The 25,451-nt window shown below is 44.8% G+C and overlaps 1 long non-coding RNA gene across 1 annotated transcript in view; it reads left to right on the forward strand.

Moving 5' to 3' along the window:
* Window positions 1-322: 322 nt before the first annotated feature.
* LOC117352680 overlaps window positions 323-25,451 on the forward strand; it is a 239,166-nt gene continuing 214,037 nt past the window's right edge. The window contains exon 1 of the long non-coding RNA XR_004537757.1: window positions 323-464. This is a non-coding gene — a long non-coding RNA (uncharacterized LOC117352680). The remainder of the gene's footprint in view (window positions 465-25,451) is intronic.

Below are 25,451 nucleotides of genomic sequence, written 5' to 3' on the forward strand. Positions count from 1 at the left end.
TACATCCATCAAAACTCGATATTTTACTCTAGTTCAGGGGCGTCAAAGTCCCTCCTCGAGGGCCACAATCTAGTCGGATTTTCAGGATTTCTCCAATGAATATGCATGAGATCTATTTGCATGCACTGCTTTCATTCTATGCTAATAGATTTCATGCATATTGTGACCAGCCAGGCTCCGTGCCCGTTTTGATCCATGTGATTTCCTTGGCGTCCACCGGGGAGAGCCAGAGAGTAGCATAGTTGTGAGCAGGCTCAGGTAGAGCAAGGTGTGGCTCCTTCTACAAAGCCAGTAGTTCACTCTTGGGAATGGAGGTGAGAGGTTTCCCAAGCTAGGCATGGCTGGCAAGGTGGGGCAATTCCTTAGACCCTGGTTTGGAAGAAGTTGAAGACCACATCACCTTCTGCTGCAAGAGAAGCCAGGAGGATTGGCAGCACCTGTTTCTGAGCCGGCGCTGAGTCACAGTGAGTTCTGGTTTGGCATTGTTTTTGGACTCTCCTTTTCGTTTTAAGTTAAGAAGCTGAAAGGGCCTTATCTGAGGGAGAGGTTTGCCATCACCAGAGAGGGAATTTGAAGGCTGTTTATGAAGCTTTTTGCAAGGCAAACCTGGGGGCACTCTCCATTTCCCAGCAGTACTTTAAAAGCTGGAGGCTTTGGTCTGGAACTGTGAACTGTTGATGCCAGAGCAGAGAACTTTATTTATTTTTATTGTAACCTGCCTGAGAATAGGAGGTGAGCACTCTGAGGAAAAGGAAGCTCTAAGGAGGGCAATTCCTCAGGTGAATTATTGTAGTCATCAGAGAGAAAGAAAAAGCCTGAACTTTTATCTGAGCTGGTTTTTTTTGTTCTCTTGAGTTTTTGTTTTGCTTGGATTTTTGCAATTGACATTATTTACTTTGTTGGTGTTATCCTGACCTTGATGTTTTTTTGGAAGTAAATTTGCACTGATAACGTTTATACAACTGTGGTTATATTTTGATTTTTGTTCTTTTTCTGTGTCAGCCCAGTCCTGCAGGGTGACTCCAGGCCGGATCACACACCAGTGTACTTTAGGTGTTCAGCCACTGGGTGTGCTGTAGAGCCCCGATCTAGGGCTGCAGTGTGGCTACAGTATTCATTGGGGAAATCCTGAAAACCCGATTGGATTGCGGCCCTCGAGGAGGGACTTTGACACCCCTGCTCTATTTTAAGAAGTTCTCAACTCGGGCCTTGGGGGCACACCCAACCAGTCAGATTTTCAGGATACAAACAATGGATATGAATTGGATAGCTTTGCATACAGTGAAGGCAGGGCATGCAAATTTATCGGTTCATAGACAATGGCGCGAAAGACAAAAGCGCGCGCCGACAATTGAGCGCAGCGGGGCCCCCGCACCGCTCTAAATTACAGTTGTTAGGGGCTTCGATGGGGGGTTTTGTTGGGGAATCCCCCCAGTTTACTTAATAGACATCGCGCCGGCGTTATGGGGGGTTTGGGGGGTTGTAACCCTCCACATTTTACTGTAAACTGAACTTTTTCCCTAAAAACAGGGAAAAAGTGAAGTTTTCAGTAAAATGTGGGGGGTTACAACCCCCCACAACGCCCCCACAACGCGGCGCGATGTCTATCACGCCCCCCCGTCGGAGCACTAAAAACAGTAATTTAGGGCGGTGCGCACTGCGCTCAATTGTCTAGGCGCGCCTTTATCCCGGTGCGTTTTTGACCTGACAACAATTTATCTCACGTATATTGAATGCAGACATCTTAAAAACCAGCGTGGCTGTAAGGACTGGTTTGAAAATGCGTTCTCATATGAAGGCTCATCAACAGTCTCTACAAGAGCATAATCTCATTTTTTAAAAAGATATTTCTGTCTCCATCTACCATCATCCTTCAGGCTCTGACCACCTTGCCCTGATGTTTTGCTACCTTAAAATCATTAGATGACATGATCCTCAAATCTCTTTAATGCTTTGGTCCAGTCAGCATTTCACCTCCATTGGGTGCTGCATCTTTGCATTTCTGTAATAATTTTAACTTTCTTAGATTAACATAAGAGCATAAATATTGCCAAACTGGGAAAGACCAAAGGTTCATCAAGCCCAGGATCCTGTTTCCAACAGTGGCCAACCCAGGTCCCAAGGACCTGGCAGAAACCCAAAGAGTAGCAACATTCCAGAGCTGAGATTGTGATGTCATAATGCCTCATTCCACCAATGCCTATGAGCCAACCTCAGTGATGTCACAATGCCTTGATTGTCCTATACTTAGCTCACATAAGAACTGGGACAGACTGAAGGTCCATCAAGTCCAGAATCCTGTTTCCAACAGTGGCCAACCCAGGTCCCAAGTACCTGGCAGAAACCCAAAGAGTAGCAACATTCCAGAGCTGAGATTGCGATGTCATAATGCCTCATTCCACCAATGCCTATGAGCCAACCTCAGTGATGTCACAATGCCTTGATTGTCCTATACTTAGCTCACATAAGAACTGGGACAGACTGAAGGTCCATCAAGTCCAGTATCCTGTTTCCAACAGTGGCCAACCCAGGTCCCAAGTACCTAACTAGATCCCAAGTAGTGAAACAGAATTGATGCTGCTTATCCTAGGAATAAGCAGTGGATTTCCCTTCACCATCTCAATAATGCTTTCCGATTTCCCTGGTATAATGTCATGTAATCAGTTCTCCTGAGGTTTCAGATGTGAGTTCTTAGCTACTAGCATCCCAAACTTGAATATCATGGGGTTGGAGGATCCTCCATTACTGGGAACTCCAATGATCTTGCAATATCCTGTTGCAGCACCATGGATTTACACTTACCCCTGCAAGTTGCAACATGAGTTAACTTTACGCCATCTCGGAACCAGGAATTAAATTTTCAGTGTTAAAGTCTGATGCACTTATGAGGGGCCACTGAAAAGTTCTCAGCCCTACCAACAAAGCTGGAGAAGTCTCCATCGAAGGCTATACACTTAATCCAGTGATTTTCCACTTTTTTCATTTTGTATTTCTCTGATTGAATGAAAAAAAAAAAAGAAAATAACCCTCAATGGCCCTCAATAGAGACTGCCCCAGCTTTGTTGGTTAGGCTGAGAACTCAGTGGTCCCTCGTAAGCCTATATGTTTTGTTTTTTTTTTTTTTAAATGAATTCCTACATTAAGAAGAAACACACTAAGGGGCTTATAATCTTACCTTAAACATGTCTAAAACCCCACCCAGGTTGGCACTTGGATGACCTAAAAGACAGGTCATTCAAGTGCCGATAATCAAACCAAATTTCTGGACGTATCAAGGGACATTTTAGGCCTCTTAATGCCACTGTGCTCCCAGAGCTGAAAGGGGCATATCTGGAGGAGTGGTAAGGGTGGTATTTGGGTCGATGTGGGCCGACCTACACTTAATCGTTCTGAAGGTTAATCAAATATTTTACAAGACTTCCAGGACAAAACTTATACGTTGTGAGTTAGATGATGTGAAAACAAGTATAAGTACCAAAAAGGTATCCAAAGTAACCAGATAACCACTGCGGTGACAAAGTAAAGACCCCCCTCACACTCCCCCAGTGATCACTGACCCCCCTCCCCCCCCCTAAGATCAGAATAAAAACGTACATACCTGTGTCTGGAACTTCAGACCTGGTATAGTAAAGCCTAGTATAGCTGCATACAGATGTCTTAAGTAGTCTGGGGGGTGGGCTATAGAACCATAGAGAGGAGAACCCAGGCCCATAAGTCACTCTAACCACTACATTCATGGTAGAAAATGTGAGGCCACCTAACCCCCCCAAAAAAAAACCTAATCTACTGCCATATAGGTGGCACCTGCAGCCATAAGGGCTATTGGGGTTATAGACAGGCGAGTATTGTAGGTTTTGGGGGTGTTTTGGGGGGGCTCACCATAACCTATAAGGGAGTTCTGGTGAGATGTTTATGTGGCACCCTTTTTGTGAAGTTCACAGCAGTGCCCTGTAAGGTGCCACACTGCTCTGTGCCATGTCTGGGTGGCCAGTCCATTAAAGGACTGGCCCCTTCCACATCCAAATGTCTTTTTCTGGGTGTTGGGAACTTGGATTAAATTTTGGTCGAAAATGTGGTATAAAGATGTTGGATGATCAACCGCCCAGATGTCTAGATAGACGAGTTTCAAAAATTAAAAAAATATATATATATTTTGGACGTTGATAGTGATTTGCCTTTCGAGAATGGACATTTTCCCAGTGCTGACTTTGGACGTCTAGCACCATGCGTCCGAAGCGGACTTGGGTGTATGCTTTGATTATCGCCCTCCACCTAATAAGATTTGCATGGAGCTGCATTAATTTTAATGCAAACTTCTATTCCTGCTTTTCATGCATTAAAAACCTTATTAAATTATGTGCTATAAAATTGTGTGCTATAATTTACATAAAACCCATGCTTATTCACACCTTGTTTTGTCAATCCCTTCGACCTTCCATATAAAAGCTCTTACACAGATGCTCTCACAAATTAGACAATGCACGCTGGATTTGTGGTTCCCAAAGAAAGTCTTTTATTTGCATAAAATAGCAAGACAAATATTTATAGTCTATTTATATTGCATCCAATGAGATAAATCGTGGAGATGAGTAATTGCACTTCAATACAGAAAATGTAGTTCTAAGAGCTTTGTACACTCAATTATTCCTTCTCCTTGCTGCCCTTATACTTTTGTCCTTCTTTCAGCTTATAAAGTACTATTTCGAGGTTAGAGCAGACACAGGAACTAATTCATTTACAGAGTTTAAGCTATATGCTGGTTTCTGACAACTTGTCCACCTTTCTAGTCCATAGTGGAGCGCTGAATTGGCGTGGAACGTAATGGTGCTGGGGCCACTTGATAATATGTATACCTTAGAGGAAAGGAGGGATAGGGGAGATACGATTCAGACGTTCAAATACTTGAAAGGTATTAACGTAGAACAAAATCTTTTCCAGAGAAAGGAAAATGGTAAAACCAGAGGACATAATTTGAGGTTGAGGGGTGGTAGATTCAAGAGTAATGTTAGGAAATTCTACTTTACGGAGAGGGTAGTGGATGCCTGGAATGCGCTCCCGAGAGAGGTGGTGGAGAGTAAAACTGTGACTGAGTTCAAAGAAGCGTGGGATGAACACAGAGGATCTAGAATCAGAAAATAATATTGAACTAAGGCCAGTACTAGGCAGATTTGCATAGTCTGTGTCTGTATGTGGCCGTTTGGTGAAGGATGGGCTGGGGAGGGCATCAATGGCTGGGAGGGTGTAGATGGGCTGGAGTGAGCTTTGACGGAGACTTCAATAGTTGGAACCTAAGCACAGTACTGGACAGAGCTTTGGATTTGTGCCCAGAAATAGCTAAGAAGAAGAAAAAAACACCAACAAATTTTTAGATTGAATCAGGTTGGGCAGACTAGATGGACTATTCGGGTCTTTATCTGCCGTCATCTACTATGTTACTATGTAGATCATAACATGATCAGATTTGAAATATTCCCTGGAATAAATTCACACAGGAAATCCAATACAACAGCATTTAACTTTAAAAAAATGAGACTATGATAACACGAGGAGAATGCTAAACAAGAAACTTAGAGGAGCAGCTGCAAAGGTCAAAAATATATATCAGGCGTGGATGCTATTCAAAAATAATATCCTGAAAGACCGGCATACAGTAGATATATTCCATTTATTAACGAAGGAGGAAGGAAGACCGAACAGCAGCTGACGTAGTTAACAAGTGAGGTGAAGGAAGGTATTAGAGCTAAAAGAGAATCGTTCAGAAAGTGGAAGAAGGATTTGACTGAAAATAATTGCAAACAGCTCAAGGAATGGCAAGTCAAATGCAAGGCGCTAATGAGGAAAGCAAAGAGAGACCTTGAAAAGAAGATTGAGCTGGTTGCCAAAACACACAGTACAAAGCTTTTATAGGGAAGAACGTTTAATGTAGCTGGTTTTAAAAAAGGTTTGGACAAGTTCCTGGAGGAAAAGTCCATAGTCTGCTGTTGAGACAGACATGGGAGAAGCCACTGCTTGCCCTGGATTGGTGGTATGAAATGCTGCTACTATTTGTTTTTTTGCCAGGCACTTGTGAATTGAATTGGCCTCCATGAAGATGGGATATTGGGCTAGAATTTCAGGGATCTCAAAGTCATTCCTTGAGGGCCGCAATCCAGTCGGGTTTTCAGGATTTCCCCAATGAATATGCATTGAAAGCAGTGCATGCACATAGATCTCATGCATATTCATTGGGGAAATCCTGAAAACCCGACTGGATTGCAGCCCTCAAGGAGGGACTTTGAGACCCCTGGGCTAGATGGACCGTTGGTCTGACTCAGTAGGGCTATTCTTATATTCTTAGGTATATTAAAAGCAAAAAGCCAGGAAGAGAATCGGGGAAGACAAGGCCATAGTGGAGAAATTAAAAGAGTTCTTTGCTTTGGTCTTCACCGAGAAAGAAGTGGGGGGAGTTGTAGTGGTAAACGGTACCCTCTCCGATACGACGGAGGTGATCAGCGGAGTGCCGCAGGACTCGGTCTTGGGCCCGATCCTATTTAACATCTTCGTAAGAGACTTGGCTGAGGGGCTTCGAGGTAAAATTACGTTATTCGCCGATGACGCCAAACTATGCAACATGGTGGGGAACTGCACAACAGGTGAAAGCACAGTGCCTGACAAAATCTCAATGCCCGACAGTATGACGCAGGACCTACTCCTGCTGGAGCATTGGTCAAAGACTTGGTAACTAAGTTTCAATGCCAAAAAATGCAAGGTCATGCACCTTGGCGGCAAAAATCCATGCAGGACTTACACCCTAACTGGTGAGATCCTAGCAAGGACTGTAGCAGAACGCGACTTGGGCATGATCATTAGCGAAGACATGAAGATTGCCAATCAAGTAGAGAAAGCTTCATCCAGGGCTAGACAAATCATGGGCTGGATCCGTAGAAGTTTCGTCAGCCGTAAGCCCGAGGCCATAATGCCGCTGTACAGATCCATGGTGAGACCCCATCTGGAATACTGTGTACAATTCTGGAGGCCGCATGATCAAAAAGATGTGCGGAGAGTTGAGTCGGTTCAGCGAATGGCCACCAGGATGGTCTCAGGACTCAAGGATCTCCCGTATGAGGAACGGCTGGGTAAGTTGCAGCTGTACTCACTCGAGGAACGCAGAGAGAGGGGAGACATGATCGAGACGTATCCGTAGAAGTTTCATCAGCCAGAAGCCCAAAGTCATAATGCTGTTATACAGATCCATGGTGAGACCTCATCTGAAATATTGTGTACAATTCTGGAGGCCACATTATCAAAAAGATGTGCGGAGAGTTGAATCGGTTCAGCGAATGGCCACCAGAATGGTCTCAGGACTCAAGGATCTCCCGTATGAGGAACGACTGGGTAAGTTACAGCTATACTCACTCGAGGAACGCAGAGAGAGGGGAGACATGATCGAGACGTTCAAATATGTCACGGGCCGTATCGAGGTGGAAGAGGATCTCTTTTTCCTTAAAGGGCCCATAGCAACAAGAGGGCATCCGTTGAAAATCAGGGGTGGGAAATTTCATGGCGACACCAGAAAATATTTCTTCACCGAAAGGGTGGTTGATCGCTGGAATAATCTTCCACAACAGGTAATTGAGGCCAGCAGCGTGCCAGATTTTAAGAAAAGATGGGATTGGCATGTGGGATGTCTTCAGGGAGGTAGTTAGGGGGTGGGCCATTAGTGTGGGCAGACTAGATGGGCTGTGGCCCTTTTCTGCCGTCATGTTCTATGTTTCTATGTATGTTTCTATGAGTTACCGCTGCCAGAAATGATATTCATTCCTTGTCCAGCATCTCCTTTCTGTGTCCCTATCCCTCCTTATCTGTCCAGCATCACACTTCTATATCCCTTTCCCCTCCACCTGTCCAGAAGTGTTCCTCTTTATCCTTAGTCCCCTATATGTCCAGCATTTCCCCTTTGATACTATCCCCTCCTCCATGTGTCCAGCATCACCCTCTGTTACGGTCACGCTACCCCTCTCCTCAAAATCGCTTCACTGGCTCCATGTCCGTTTCCGCATACAATTCAAACTCCTTTAACTGGCCTACAAGCGAATTCATTCTGCAGCTGCTCAGTATCTCTCCTCCCTTGTCTCTCCCTATACTCTACCCCTTAAGCTTCGTTTATCGGGTGAGTCTCTCCTGTCGATGCCCTTCTTCTCCACTCCCGACTCCGTCCCTTCTGCCTTGCTGTTCCGTAGGTCTGGAATATCCTCCCTGACTCTGTGCGTTGTGCTCCATCTCTGGTGGGGTTCAAACCCCACTTTTTTGAAATATGCGTTTATATCCGACCCTTCCAAGTTTTAAAAGCACCCATATCTGTTTTCATCCCCTCCTTACTCCCCTACCTCTAAATCCTTTGTGTTTTCACAACTGAGTTGTATGTATATTCCGGCTGAAAATTATAGGGTAAAATAGATTTTTTTGCACTGGTGGAATACTACGGAACACAAGATTACCAATTTGTATTTTTCTTCACCCTCTTTTTAAAAAAAATTGTATTCTAATTTTAACCTTGGATTCTTGTACCTGTGCTTTGTCTAATTTGTTACGGATTATACCGTAGAATTTTACATTGTAAGCCGCCCAGAAGGGTTACCAATGGAGTAAGATAGTAAGAGTTTAACTTGGTATAAATCACTTTTCTCCTGCATTTCTGTCATTTAGATTGTAAGCTCTTTGAGCAGGGACCTTCTCGTACATATTTGTTGCACAGTGCTGCGTGCGACCGATAGTGCTTTAGAAATAATAAATAGTGGTAATGCTCCTTTTTCCCTATGTCCCCGGCATCACCCCTCTGTGTCTTTATTCCCCCCCCCCCCCCTCCCCATGTTCACACATCTGAAAAGAGAATATTTTCCACTTTTTCAGTTCATTGACATAAAGGTCAACAACAGAACCATAAGTGATTAACTTTAAAGAGATAAATGCCCATTGCCAGGTACATTTCGATCAATCAGGACACGCTTAACTGAACATAAGTCAAGAGTAAACACTGATATTGAAACTGCCCCGATAGTCTAGTCAAACTGTTAGAAACTTGGAACAGACTTCCTGACTCTGTTAGACTGATAGGTCAGCTACAAAAATTTCTCAAGGTAAAATAACATTATTCGCCGATGACGCCAAACTGAGTAATGTAGTGGGCAAATGCACAACAGACGAAGATTCAGTGCCCGACAACATGATGCACGACCTACTCCTACTGGAGCGATGGTCTAGGACATGGCAACTCAACTTCAATGCCAAAAAATGCAAAGTTATGCACCTGGGCAGCCAGAATCCATGCAAGTCTTATACCCTTAATGGCGAGATCCTAGCAAAAACGGTAGCAGAACGAGACTTGGGGATAATCGTCAGTGAGGACATGAAGTCTGCCAATCAAGTGGAGCAGGCTTCGTCCAAGGCAAGACAAATCATGGGCTGCATACGAAGGGGTTTCGTCAGTCGTAAGGCGGAAGTCATTATGCCATTGTATAGATCCATGGTGAGGCCCCACCTGGAATACTGTGTGCAATTCTGGAGGCCGCATTATCGCAAGGATGTGCTGAGACTGGAGTCGGTGCAAAGAATGGCCACCCGGATGATCTCGGGACTCAAGGATCTACCATACGAAAAACGGCTTGACAAATTACAGCTATACTCGCTCGAGGAGCGCAGAGAGAGGGGGGACATGATCGAGACGTTCAAGTATCTTACGGGCCGCATCGAGGCGGAGGAAGATATCTTCTTTTTCAAGGGTCCCACGACAACAAGAGGGCATCCGTTGAAAATCAGGGGCGGGAAACTACGAGGTGACACCAGGAAATTCTTTTTCACTGAAAGAGTGGTTGATCGCTGGAATAGTCTTCCACTACAGGTGATTGAGGCCAGCAGCGTGCCTGATTTTAAGGCCAAATGGGATAGGCACATGGGATCTATTCACAGAGCAAAGGTAGGGGAGGGACATTAAGGTGGGCAGACTAGATGGGCCGTGGGCCCTTATCTGCCGTCTATTTCTATGTTTCTATGTAAAAACTGGCTTACCTACCGAACTAACGAATTGATAGCACTTTAACAGTCTCTTTTTCATGTTCTCATTTTTATGTATTCTGGTCTTTAATGATTTGTGAACCGAGTCGAGTTCTGTTACGAGATGATCCAGTATTTAAACCAAAGACTAGACTAGTCAACCACTGAAAGAAAATTGGCCATACTCTGCAGGACATCAGATGGCGAATCATTGATGTTTTACTAGTAGGATGGGAGAGAGATAATTTCAAGAAACTTTTAATTAAATATAAAAGAGCAACAATGGATATATCATTTAAATACTTTGACCCCCTAGAAGGTTTAAATGAGGAAATTGACTGGATGTCTATTGTATAATCCAGTGTGTCGCAAACTTTTAAAGTTGCCGACACACGAATCTCGGGGCTGCAGCTGGACGGCACCCTAAAATGTGCGGGCGTCGACGTGATGACATCACTTGCATGCATAATATCATCACGTTGACATCTGCGCATGCGTGATGTCCTGAGCCTCTTATTACCGCCGGGGGGGTGGGGTGGAGCTGCGGAAGAAGAGGTAAAGAGAAGGACCAGAGGCGCCGGTGAGGTGGAGAGGGGCAGGCGCCGGCCGACTGATTACGGGACATGCCTCTCACCATGAGAGGCAGTCAGCTGATGCTGCCACCTCTCCACTTCATCGGCATCTTGGGGCACACCTGGAATCCTCCAGGGCACTACATTACATTACATTACATTACGGATTTCTATTCCGCCTATACCTTGCAGTTCAAGGCGAATTACAAAAGAATTGACTGGACATTTCCAGAGATGTAAACATTTCAGAGGAGATTACTGGACATTTTCCAGTGAGGATGCAATTTTTTTTTTTTTTTTTGGGTAACTGGAATTTTCTGGATGAAGGTGAGAGGTTGGTGAAGTGAGCTGGTGGTAGGTAAGGGGGTTAGGATTTTTGGATGAATTTTTTGAAGAGCAGGGTTTTGATTTCTTTGCGGAACGTTTTCTTTGCCGTGGCACAGTTTGCGATACACTGGTATAATTTTTTTCAAAAAAATTTTCAGGAACACGGCAGGGATACTTCTCCAATCAGGCTGAGCTGTGTCATGCTGACATGTTTTAAATAGGATTGACTAAGCAGTAATATGTAATATTTTGTATACTGAATATTGCAAGACTGTGAAAATGTTTCATTTACCTGCATTTTTCTGTTCCATTTCTGTATTTTCCTTTTATTGAAAATATAATAAACATATTGAACAACAACAACAAAAAAATAGGATTGACTGACGTCCGACATTGTAAATTAGCGTGGAAACAGAAGTCGCTGTAGTGCGATGTTTAAACTGAGAGAAACGCTGACCTAAACGGGTAAGAACTTTAAGCTGTTAAATTTGTACCTGCTCTGCTGTGTTTCTCTTGAATGATTTTTATTTCTGTTCTCACAATGGATATTCTTTTGTAGAGGATTTTATTATAAGGTGAGGAACCTCGACCCTGAGGAAGATATAGCGAAACATGGTCAAGTCGGGAGAGGTGATCCTCACAACGGCTTCAATGCACCGATAACATACTCTGGCACGTGTGCTAGACGCTAATGCCAGCATTGAGCTGGCGTTAGTTCTTGGCCTGTAGCGCGGGGTTAGCGCGCACGGCAATGCAGCATGTGCTAAAAACGCTAGCGCACCTTAGTAAAAGGAGCCCATTTTTTTTTTTTTTTTTTTTTTTAAAAAGAGGAAATAACGGAATGAATGAACATTTAACTATCGGATCCTATGAAGATGTTGGCTATATCACTGAGCACAGAAAGGACTCGCGATAGCCTGCCGGGGATCCACGTTACGTATAAGAATGTTTATTAGAGTCACAGATGAGGTGCCATCATCACCGGGTCAGAGAAGGACGAGTTGCAAATCGCTAGCCTCGGAAGCGGATGCTGCGCCTCGTTGGAAAGGCCGCTACGATGAGTGATGTTTATTGACAATACCCATTATTTCAAAGTCAAAGTAGGAACAATAACTGCAATAGGCCTTGAGAGATAAATAGCTTTGGAACAGAAAAGAGAAAAACCAAGTGAGAGGCAGCCATGACGGTCTCAGTTCCACTGTGGCCAAGGGCCTTGCCAGAAGATGGCAGTGTAACTCTGTCGTATTGGAAGGAAATGGCCCTAATAGAGCAAAAATCCTACATGTGGAAAAATACAGCTGTTTTTTGCTGCATATATTGAGGCCACGTTGAGCCCTGTAGTTCAGTCCTCTGTGCTAGGGATGTCTCATTAGGAGATTAATGGTATTCAATGCAGTGGCTAATGTGAAATTCGGTGTATATTAAATGCATCCTAAGCACTTATCTGTGATGCCAGTGTTATTTCAAATGCTTTTTATTTTCATGGGCTTGCATTGTTACAACCTCAAAAAGAGAGAGAGAAAATGAATGATCATTGTTTTACATCTTAAAAACATCTTTGGGCAGTTATTTAATGGTGGGTGATTTCCACGCGTCGGTTCTTGTAGGGTTGGTTATTTTGAAGACGAGGGGGGTCTCTGCTGGTAACAGTTGTCTCCGATCACAAGCATATTAAATCGAGTCCGATAAAAAAGGTCTGATCTGCAGCCTGTTGGCTGACTGTTATTTCAGGATTTTAGAGGATTAACCTTTTGCTCAATTAAAAAAAAGAAAGATGTAACTCATTCAGGTAAGAATTTAATAAAAGATAACTTCCAGTTTGAAAGAGAAGTAGAAATAATGAAGTTTGTACTAGAGAATGACAAGGGGAAAAAATTTGTCCCCGTTACTGCCCTGTCACCGGACCCCCATCCTCTTCACTGCCCTGTCCCCTTCACCGCCCTGTCCCCAAAGCATCTACCCTTCCCTTTCGCCACCAAACCGCCCTTCAGCGGCCTGAGAATCTCCCTCCCCCTTACCTTCGCGGCGCGTTACTAAAGAAACTTACTGAAGCCGGCGGAGACGGCCTGCCTGCGCCTGCAGTCGCGTGTGTGTGTGGGCGGAAGCTTCTCCTCTGACACAACTGGAAGAGTGCAAATGTGTGTGACCAGATCTCTTTTGAACTGATTCTTGAAAAGAGGCCTTGCAATCTGTGATTTTCTCTGTGCACGCGGCAAATCGGTGCTTGGAACCATGGATGACCTAATTCAGGTGGGAGGAGCCAGAGGTCAAAAAACTGCAAATAATCAAAACCGCGATTGTGGAAACCGTGAATACGGAGGGAGAAGTGTAATGCTTACTGGCGCCTAGGTTGATTTAGGGCCGCTAGGCACGATTCTACAAACGGGGCCTAACTTTGATTGCCATGCAGGTGATGCTGTCTGCTAGGCGCCTATTCAGTTATACGCCATTTATAAAATCTGGCCCATAATGCGCACACGTTAGCCTGTGCTAACTGGTTAGTGCAGGAACGCCATGTAAGCCCTTAAAATAAGCGCTGAATCCTCTTCCTGCGGCTGGTATTTTATTTCTTTGGGATGTTAGAGCATAATGAGCCCACTTAGTCCAAAACCACTGTCCTCCCATAAGAATAAAATAAAGGAATGGCAGTTAGATGGTATTCCCCTTGTAATATGAGACTCGATCATAGGGCTCTGCAATGCGCAATGCGTGGCGGCGGCAAAAAGGGCGAACAGAATGCTAGGGATGATTAAGAAGGGGATCACGAACAGATCGGAGAAGGTTATCAGGGAAGAAGGACAGGGTACTACTCGAAAGGGTCGAGAAGAGCGACTAAAATGGTTAAGGGGCTGGAGGAGTTGCAGTACAACGAGAGATTAGAGAAACTGGGCCTCTTCTCCCTTGAAAAGAGGAGACTGAGAGGGGACATGATCGAAACATTCAAGGTACTGAAGGGGATAGACTTAGTAGATAAGGACAGGTTGTTCACCCTCTCCAAGGTAGGGAGAACGAGAGGGCACTCTCTAAAGTTGAAAGGGGATAGATTCCGTACAAACGTAAGGAAGTTCTTCTTCACCCAGAGAGTGGTAGAAAACTGGAACGCTCTTCCGGAGTCTGTTATAGGGGAAAACACCCTCCAGGGATTCAAGACAAAGTTAGACAAGTTCCTGCTGAACCAGAACGTACGCAGGTAAGGCTAGTCTCAGTTAGGGAGCTGGTCTTTGACCTGGAGGCCACCGCGTGAGCGGACTGCTGGGCAAGATAGACCACTGGTCTGACCCAGCAGCGGCTGTTCTTATGTTCAAATGGCCATGTGGTAAAAGCAATATTAATACACAGCCAAAAATAGAAAATTGGCCATTTTACAGCTACAGTAAAAATGGCCTTAGTGTGGGGTCGGGGGAAAAAAATCTATGCAAGGGCAGGCCAAGCCCACCTTTTCCCACAGCTTAGTAAAATGACCCCTAAATAATTGTCTATGAATTAGAAAGAGGGCAACATCTGGAAGTCTGCGAATACCAATGGCTAGAATATGGGAAATACAGTTCTAGAAGCTCTGATGGAAGAGGTTAAGAACATAAGAAGTTGCCTCCGCTGAGGCAGACCAGAGGTCCATCTCACCCAGCGGTCCTCTCCCGCCGCGGCCCATCAGGCCTATTGCCTGAACAGTGGTCCCTGACTATTTCTATAACCTACCTCTACTCCTATCCCTATAACCTACCTCTACTCCTATCTGTACCCCTCAATCCCTTTGTCCTCTAGGAACCTATCCAAACCTTCTTTGAAGCCCTGTAACGTGCTCCTGCCTACCACAGCCTCCGGAAGCGCGTTCCATGTATCCACCACCCTCTGGGTGAAAAAGAACTTCCTAGCGTTTGTTCTAAACCTGTCCTCTTTCAATTTCTCCAAGTGCCCCCTTGTACTTGTGGTTCCCCATAATTTGAAAAATCTGTCCCTGTCTACTTTTTCTATGCCCTTCAGGATCTTGAAGGTTTCTATCATGTCTCCTCTAAGTCTCCGCTTCTCCAGGGAGAACAGCCCAACTTTTTTAGTCTGTCAGTATATGAGAGATTTTCCATACCCTTTATCAGCTTAGTTGCTCTTCTCTGGACTCCCTCAAGCACTGCCATGTCCTTCTTGAGGTGCGGCGACCAGCACTGGACACAGTATTCCAGATGTGGGCGTACCATTGCACGATACAGTGGCAGGATGACTTCCTTCGTCCTGGTTGTGATACCCTTCTTAATGATACCCAACATTTTGTTTGCTTTCCTTGAGGCTGTCGCGCACTGTGCCGACACCTTCAATGTTGTGTCTACCATCACTCCCAGGTCTCTTTCAAGGTTACTTACCCCTAGCAGTGATCCCCCCATTTTGTAAGTGAACATCGGGTTCTTTTGCCACTTTTTGGCCCACTCTTCCAGTGTCGTCAGATCCTTTTGGATATAATGAGATGGATATAATGGTGATCAAGGAGATTTGTGTTTCATAGAGAACCACGACTAGGATTTAGAAATACTGGGCTAAAAGAGATCAGCAGGTCTTTTGAGTTAAGAACGTGATGCCCTGCATCCGTCAGGAAAAGGGAAATCTATTTATATTGGTGAGATATGCAGACCTCCCTCGCAGTCAACAAAAAAAATTAAACTACCCTAGAAATGTAATCAAAATTAGTCACAGCATTGCTATGAAAAGAAATACACTTCCCCCTCCCCATTCGCAGTTTCTGCACTCGCGATTTCACATAATCATGATTTTTTTCTGGGGAGGGGGAAAATTTTTAAAAAAACATATTTTTTACCTCCCTGCCGCCTTCCCGGCCTTACCTGGTGGTCTAGAGGGCTTTCGGGGCAGGAGCGATCTTCCTACGCTTCTGCCCCGTGCAGATCACTATGAGGAAATGGCTGTAGGGAGTTCTCTTCGGGTCAGAGCCGGATAATCGCGGTTTTTCATCATTCGCGGTCCGGCTCTGCCCATATCCCCCGCGAATAACGAGGGAGAAGTGTACATTTTTTCTAGGAACTTCAATCTGCTGAAAGTTGATTGGGATATCCTTAATGTGACCATTTATTTTTTTCATCAAAAGGGGACATCTATTAATTGTCAGTCCCGCCCCCAATCCCCCAGTCCCGCCCCCAATCCTGCCCAGGCAGCATTTGGCTGGCCCGGAACGTCCTCTCCGACGCCAGAATTGACGTTGGGAAGAAGGCTTCTGGGCGGCGATTCGCAGTGGCGATTAGCAGCAGCAGCATCGGACTGGGAGGGGTTTAAATCGGGCCTGGAGGGAGGCTTTTTTTTGTGTGTGTGGCAGGGAGGGACAGGAAGCGATCGCCTGTCCCATTGTCCCCATGCACAGCTTCAGGATGCTGTCCCTGAAAACAGGACATTTTGGCGTCCCGAAGCTGTGTGTGGGGACAACGGGACAGGGGATCTAAAAGCGGGACGTATGATCATTAGAGAATGACACGGTGACAAAATTCATCACCGTTCCCGTCCCCGCGGATAACCGCGGGAAATAATCCCATGTCATTTTCTAGTGTCTATTTCAACCTCGGTCCTTCTACACCAGCATTCTTCAAAGCAAAGCTTGCGGGTCAGTGGTTGTGGCCATTCATACTCTGATTCTTATGTGAGCCAAGGATAATGAAGCCATTGTGATATCACTGATGTGATTGGTTCTTAGGCACTGGTGGAATGAAGCATTGTGACATCACAATATCTGCTCTGGATACCAGAGACTGTCAATCTGTAATGTCTATTTCAACCTCAGTCCTTCTACACCAGCATTCTTCAGAGTAAAGCTTGCGGGTCAGTGGTTGTGGCCATTCATACTCTGATTCTTCCCTCTCTCCTTAAAGAATGACATGAAGATGGTTTCCCGCGGTTATCCACGGGGACGGGAACGGTGATGAATTTTGTCACCGTGTCATTCTCTAATGATCATCTTAGATATCCTGGATATGGTATCATCTAGCAGTAAGGCGATGCTGGAATATATACAAGGAGAACTGTCCTGGCTGCTGGTAAAAAAAACCACGTGGGAGGCGGCAAGATTATATCTGATCCATACAAATAGAGAAAATGTTTCTAATATTGTAGTGGGTGATCATTTGGATCCAGTGATCTCTGGTTAATGTGGCGCAGTATTTGGTGAACTCAAAAACACCTCTATTAGTATCTTCAAATTACACGTGCATGGGGGGGGGGATCATTGCTAGGGGTAAGCAACCTCGAAAGAGACCTGGGTGTGCTGGTGGATACAACAATGAAAGCATCAGCACAATGTGCGGCAGCTTCAAAGAAAGCCAACAGAATGCTGGGTATTATCAAGAAGGGTATCACGACCAGGACAAAGGAAGTCATCATGCTGCTGTATCGTGCTATGGTACGCCCGCATCTGGAGTACTGTGTCCAGTATTGGTCGCCATACCTCAAGAAGGACATGGCGGTACTTGAGGGGGTCCAGAGAAGAGCGACGAAAATGATAAGAGGTATGGAAAACTTTTCATATGCAGACAGGCTGGAAAAGCTGGGGCTGTTCTCCCTGGAAAAGAGGAGACTTAGAGGAGACATGATACAAACTTTTAAGATCCTGAAAGGCATAGAGAAGGTAGACAGGGACAGATTCTTCAGGCTGTGGGGAACCACAAGTACAAGGGGGCACTCGGAGAAACTGAAAGGGGACAGGTTTAGAACCAATGCCAGGAAGTTCTTCTTCACCCAGAGAGTGGTGGACACGTGGAACGCACTCCCGGAGGCTGTGATTGAACAGAACACAATACAGGGATTCAAAGTGGGTTTGGATAAATTCCTGAAGGAGAAGGGGATTGAGGGGTACAGATAGAAGTCGTGATAGGTTATAGGATGAGTTCAGGGACCACTGACAGGTCATGGACCTGATGGGCCGTCGCGGGTGCGGAGTGCTGGGCGCGATGGACCTCTGGTCTGTTCCAGCGGAGGCAACTGCTTATGTTCTTATATAATAGGGTTACCAGAGGTCCGGATTTCCTCGGACATGTCCTCCTTTTGAGGACACGTCCAGGGGTCAGGACAGCTTTTCAAAACCCGGCACTTTGAAAAGCCGGTTTTGAAAAGCCTCCTCAAATCACGTCGGGCAGGAAGGAAGGCCGCACATGCACGGACTTCCTCTCTGCCCAAGAGCAGGCAGCGGGGGCGGGGCTAGGGCAAACAGTATTCAGTAAAGTGTGTGGGGGGGGGTTCCCGCCACCCCCCCCATCGGAGCCCTATAAAATAAAGATTTTGTGCGGCGCGCTGAAGACTTGCGCTCAATTGTTTGCTCTAATTTCTCGGCGCGCGTTTGTCCCGTCACCACTACCGCCTGCTCAAGAGGAGGTGGTCGTGGCACGCTATTCCAGGCATTAAGGCCCTAACGCGTCTTCATAAAAGGAGCTCTAATTGTACAGCACTGCATACGCCTTGCAGCGCTAGAGAAATGATAAATAGTAATTTGGAATGTAATTCTTGTTTTTAGTTTGGATGCAATCCGCCTTGAACCGCAAGGTAATGGCGGAATAGAAATCACTAATGTAATGTAATGTTTAGCGAGAGGACCCCCAAAGTTAGCAGCATACGATTCTTTCGCATCAGGTCCAACGCTTTTTCCGGAAGTATTTCATCAGCAATCCAGAACTCCGCGCCAAAGAGCATTAGCATTTCATTGCTTATGTGTTCTGCTACTCACTTCTGCCAGATAAAATGAATTCAACCTTTTTTTTTTTTTTCCTCTCTTCACTTTGAATGCATTTGTATTAACACTTCAGATTATTTTCAGCTCTCTTCTGTGAATTTCTTTCTTTAGCAACTCTATCTACTTAAGCCTAACTAAGAAAAACCTCCACAGACTCCAACGGATTCAGAATGCCGCAGCCAAGCTCATCTTCGCTAAAAGTAAATTTGACCATGTCTCCCCGCTCCTGGCCAAGCTCCACTGGCTTCCGATAATCGCCAGGGTCCACTATAAATGCGCCTGTTTAACTTTCAAAATCTTATATGGTATCCTCCCTCCCTTTATCCCTCTTTCTTGGAATTCCTCAAACCCTAATACCACCAGATCCTCCCAGAAATTAAAACTATCCTTCCCCTTGCTAAAAGGCATTTCCCACACAGGAAAGCTAGGGACCTACCTCCACTTCAAAATCACTGAGCTCTGGAACAACTTTACCTCCCCTCTTCGGAACTTGAGCTCTCTCCAAGTTTTCCGCAAACATCTGAAAACCTGGCTTTTCTCAAAAAATGTAAGTCTCCCTCCAACTTAGGAATCAAGGAAACTCTTATATCTTGCCATCCCAAGTCCTGTAAATTTTCTTCACACTTCTACCTCTAACCCTCTGTTGTAGTTCCTTCCTATTTCTCCTACTGTAAACCGCGTCGAGCTCTACGAACGTGGAGATGATGCGGTATACAAACCTAAGGATTAGATTAGATTAGATATAGCCGGAATCTCTATGTGCCTGCTGGACTCACTTCCTTGCTAGTGAATTGGTTTTAAAGATTCAAAAAGTTCTGTAATTGGTAGGATTTTCTTGGCTCTCTAAATCTGATTTGCCAACAATGCAAAAAAAAAAATAAAAAAAAAAATTGTCTCATTAGATTCCACAAGCTGTTGAGAAAGTTGCAAAATATGACTTAACTCAATAATGCAAAGGAAAAAAACCAAAACAAAATAATTATGTGAACCAGACTAAGCAGAGATAAGTCATTATTTCCATAGTAATTACTGGGGTTTTCATTGTTGAAACCGCTGATTATCAGTAAAAGCAATTAAAACCCTCCCTAAACAATGCGAACCTAGGAATATGATCAGTTTCCCCAGCCATGTGTATCGAAAGCAACTGATGGGATTTCGGAGCTGATGTTCACGACCAGCACTTGCAACCTGAGCAGAGCTGATTTGAAATCATTTTGTAAATTAAAAAAAAAAAACCAACAACAACCCGTTGGTTCCGATTGCCAGGTTCATCAATCTATCCTCGCATGTCTGGAAACACTAATAGAATCTTTACGCAAGAGAGAGGGCTGTGCTCCGGTTTCTTGTTTGTTTTCCCAAGAGTTCGGATAAAGACTGACTTTTGGAGGATTAGAGAGAGCCATCAACTGAAAACCCAAATCATGATGCTTTAAAAAAAAATTTTTTTTTTTTTTTTTTAAAGCATCATGATTTGGGTGTGTGGATGTGTGGAAACCATTAACAAAATATTGTAAGGATTAAGTAAAATTATTTCCCTTTTAATTATCAGTTCAGGATATAGGGAGGGGGGTATTTTTATTATTACATATATTATATAATAATGGAAGATATGGATGGGATAAAAATTTATATAATGTACCAATGATTGTTTATAAGTGATATATTTATTGTTACTGTGAATGAATATATTTTACACTTAATGTAATTTTGAAAATGAATAAAGAATATATATAAAAAAAAAAGAAAATAGAGAGACAACGCAAACTTTTCTCTGCGCATATTGAGGTCTAGCTTTATTACATGAGCCTTCAATACCTCCACTTTATTGTGGAAAATAACAGAAATTTAACATGCTGTACTTCGCTAATAGCTAAACAAGCTCATAATTGAAAAAATAATTAAAGTATTATCCTATATAATAAAACGCTAGCCGCGCATGCGCACTCAGACCTGCGTGATCTGTAATCCCTGATCCGTGATCTGTAGGTCCGTGGCCAGAGTGCGTATGTGGCGGCCAGACAAAGCGAGAGAAACAGACTCGAGCGCTGTGGCCGACTCAGGATGGGAGGATGCGCCACAGCAAAGTGCTGCACAGGTACTGGAGGGGGAGAAACATATCGCTTCTGCACATACCGGTACAAACCTCCCTCCAGCGTTGGCAGCCGCAGCACGTTAAACAGGCTGCTTCGCGACTTGCTCCTGCAGTTGATTCCCTCTGCCACGTCACTAATGATGTCAACGGCAGAAGAAAGCCGCGAAGCAGCTGCGGCTGCCAACACTGGAGGGAGGTTTATTATTAAAGTCATCTCGCTGGGAGGGTCGCAGAGTCAGCGGGGGTTGGGCTGGGAGGGGAGAGAAGCGTCTGCCTCGGGTGCTTCAGGCAGCAGCAGCGTTTACAATTCGCTGCTGTTGCGGCTTCAGGCCTTCCTCTCTGGCCGGTCCTGCCTACTTCCTGTTTTCATGAAGACAGGACCTGCCAGAGAGGAAGGCCTGAAGCCAGCAACAGCAATGAATTGTCAATGCTGCTGCCCGATGAAGTAGTTCAAGGAGGAAAGTGAGCAGAGGGGGAGAGAATGGCTTGGAGGGAAGAACAGATGGCAGGGCATGGAGGGAAGGAGGAAGGTATGCCAGACCAAGGGAAAAGGAAAGAGGAGATGGAGAGAGGCCATATGGGACAGAGAGAGAGGGGGCGGACACTGGATGGAAAGAGAAGAGAGGGCAGTGAATAGAAGGGGCAACATAGAGGGTTAACAATATTCTAGCACCCGTTAATGTAACGGGCTTAATGACTAGTAATGAATAATTTACACTTTTCCCAATTTTAATACTCATGTGGATTTGGGGTGGGGAGGGGGATTCTTGGTTTCCCACTAATAATATATTTATGAATGACATAAGATATTATTTTCATGTGGTCTATTTTAGTTGTATATGAATTTGGGAGGGGTGGGGGTGGGGGTTAAATCTTCTTGTTGTATGATATTGTAGATTTTCAAGTGATGGTTGTACTATAATTGTTTGATATTTACTGTACACTTGATGTAAGTTATAAAATGAATAAAGAAATTTTTTTAAAAAAGAAAAAATAATTAAAATGTAATTGGGAAATAGACGCCTATCGCATGGCGCCTAGTGGCACCTAGAACCAAAGACTTAGGCCCTCTTTTACAAAGGCGCGTTAAGCGTTTTAGCGTGAATTTAGCCCGCGCTAAATCAACGCATGCGCTAACCTCTAAAGCGTCCATAGGATAACATGTGCGTGTTAGCGACTAGCGCGTTTAGCATTTGATAATATTTAGCGTGCGCTAAAAAGCGTCACGCACCTTTGTAAAAGAGGGGGGTTAGGCACCATTGTCTGAAGGGTTTAGGTGCCTATAATGTCGGCCTTTAAATCCACGGCCTACATTCCAGGCGCCTACGTTTTAAGTTTGGCTTCTAAGCGCAATCCTGTGATGGGCGCCTAAGTGTGATTGACATGCAGCAGGCACTAAACTTTAGGCGCATGTCATTTTTTGGTGCCAATTACAGAATCTGGCCCTAAGAGATAAAATTCAATTGAACGTCCTGCAACAAGGCGTTCCAAAGCTTTACCGCAGGCCTGCACAACTTCGGCCCTCACCAGGCCAGCGTCGGTTGCCGGTGAGACCATCACTGCCAATCGCGGTCTCATGCCATCAACTTTCATATAATGTTCTTTCTAAATCATTAAAAAAAAACCTATAACGATAACTTATCTAAAGCTCCTTGGTGGTGATGGCTCTCCCAGGCAGCCGCGCCGGAATAATTTAACTCATACTGCTAAGCCTGATAGTAAAACATTGTCTCCATTTACTCGAATGTTAATTTGAAAAGGTGATTTTTTTTGTTGTTGTTGAAGATATCTACAACAGTGTTTTTCAACCTTTTTACACCTATGGACCGGCAGAAATAAAAGAATTATTCTGTGGACCGGCGGTTGAAGAACACTGGGCTAAGTCGTGGGCCGGACCCTGCCCATCTCTACCCAATCTCCACCCCAGACCCCGCCCCCATAATAGTACTAATTGCACTTTGCACGTCCCGTGCCTCATCTGGAAGCCTTCCCTCTGTCATTGCAACATCAGAGAGAAGGCTTCCGGTTCAGGCACAGGATGCCCATAGGAGCCACTGCTCGTGGCTTTGTGTACTGAATCAGTTAGGAAGAGGGAGATGGCTCGAAGATAACGCCGCATCGATCGCACCGTGGACCGGCGGTTGAAGAACACTGTTTTGGGCCTGATGCACGTGCTGGCCCTGTGGACCGGCAGGAAATTTCTGTGGACCGGCACTGGTCCATGGACCGGTGGTTGAAGAACACTGATCTACAACATCACCTTATTTTTATAGAGTTTCCCATTTGATATTTGGCATATAATTATTATTACATGTTGATTTGTTTATGGGGATGGTTTGGTGAGTGAATGAATGTTATAACTTCTGTGACAGATTGAGAAGCAGTCTGATCGGTTTTCTTCTCACTACGGTCGCCAGAGTTGGTGAACCAAAATACGTTTGCACGGTGGTGTTATACTCTGCCGTCAAGGCATTAGGTCGACACATTATTATATTACTATGGGACGGGTTTTAATTATAAGACACTGCAAACGAATAATTGAAAAGAATTATTAGTAAAATAAAAAGAGCGCTGTGAAAAACGGAGTGGGCTATTTTCACCATGTCAAAAATGAAGGCAATCAGAGAGAGTCCTCTGCAGGTGCTAATTTTGCGGTTTGAAAGAAATTAATAAGGCTCACCAGGTAGCTACAGGAGATCTGTAGATTGCAGAAGTAATCAGGAAGAAAATTTATTGTGGTTTCTCGAAGCATGAAGAGTCTGTCTAATGTATGCAAAAGTGGCACTTCATACTCCGCGGAGAACATTTCTGAATCCTTCTAACAGAAAACATTTAATAGTTAGGCAACTCTTGAGGCGCAGCTCGTGTGTGATTATTCTTATGCCTACAAACTAACTGTAAAGAAGGCCCTACTGCCGGCTCAAGAGGAGCCGGTAGCGGCCAGCGTGCGCCCTCTTCCGCGCATTAAGGCCCTAACGCACCTTTGTAAAAGGAACCGCGAGTCACTAAAAATAGCTTTTCTATTTGATTATTTGGACTATTCTTAAGAAAAGACCACATACATCTGCCCGATAAGGTCACAGTTAAAATAACACATTTTTCCAAGGATTTTGCTTCCTTAAAACAAACTGGTGATTATAATATTAGACCCCCTTCACGATAAACACAGATATAGGGCTCCTTTTACTATGCCGCACAAGGGCTTTACCACGCAGAATAGCACGCTCTAAATTGCCGCGCACGCTAGACCTTAGAAACATAGAAACATAGAAGATGACGGCAGAAAAGGGCTACAGCCCATCAAGTCTGCCCACTCTGCTTACCCACCCCCTAATGACCCAATTTCCTTATCTTGACCCTCGTAGGGATCCCACATGGGTATCCCATTTATTCTTAAAGTCTGGCACGCTGTCTGCCTCGATCACCTGCACTGGAAGCTTGTTCCAATGATCAACCACTCTCTCTGTGAAGAAATACTTTCTGGTGTCTGCAGCAGCCACTCTCTCCTCCTCTCCCTATTGGCTAAGGCTCTTAACATTTGCATCTCCTCTTCCTATAGGCTAAGGCTCTTTACACCTGCATTGTGATGTCATAGAACTTTCTGATTATAGAAACATAGAAACATGATGGCAGATAAAGGCCAAATGACCCATCATAGAAACATAGAAGATGACGGCAGAAAAGGGCTACAGCCCATCAAGTCTGCCCACTCTGCTTACCCACCCCCTAATGACCCAATCTCCTTATCTTGACCCTCGTAGGGATCCCACATGGGTATCCCATTTATTCTTAAAGTCTGGCACGCTGTCTGCCTCGATCACCTGCACTGGAAGCTTGTTCCAATGATCAACCACTCTCTCTGTGAAGAAATACTTTCTGGTGTCGCCATGAAATTTTCCGCCCCTGAGTTTGAGCGGGTGCCCTCTTGTGGCCGAGGGTCCCTTGAGAAAGAAAATATCATCTTCCACTTCGACACGTCCCGTGAGGTACTTAAATGTTTCGATCATGTCTCCCCTCTCCCTACGTTCCTCAAGAGTGTAGAGCTGCAATTTGTTCAGTCTCTCTTCGTACGAGAGACCCTTGAGCCCCGAGATCATCCTGGTGGCAGTCCATTGAACCGATTCAATTCTGTGCACATCTTTACTGTAATGTGGCCTCCAGAATTGCACACAGTACTCCAGATGAGGTCTCACCATGGCCCTGTACAACGGCATCATGACTTCAGGCTTTCGGCTGACAAAACTTCTATTGATACAACCCAATATCTGCCTTGCCTTAGATGAAGCCTTCTCCACTTGATTGGCAGTTTTCATGTCTGCACTGATGATTACTCCTAAATCTCGTTCTGCTGAAGTCCTAGTTAAAGTTTCTCCGTTCAAGAAGTACGTCCTGCATGGACTTCCACTTCCGAGGTGCATGACCTTACATTTCTTAGCATTGAAGCCTAGCTGCCAGGTTGAGGACCAACTTTCCAACCTGCGCCATATAATTCTGTAAACTGCATTCACTTACTATATTACATAGTTTGGCGTCATCGGCGAATAGTGTTATTTTACCTTGAAGCCCTTGAGTCAGATCCCCTATGAATATGTTGAAAAGGAGTGGACCCAGGACCGAGCCCTGCGGCACTCCACTGGTCACCTCCGATGTTTTAGAGAGGGTACCATTAACCACCACCCTCTGAAGTCTGCCACTCAGCCAATCATTGACCCATGCAGTTAGT

This window comes from Geotrypetes seraphini, chromosome 1, assembly GCF_902459505.1.
Source record: "Geotrypetes seraphini chromosome 1, aGeoSer1.1, whole genome shotgun sequence".
NCBI classification, from domain to species: Eukaryota; Metazoa; Chordata; class Amphibia; order Gymnophiona; family Dermophiidae; genus Geotrypetes; species Geotrypetes seraphini.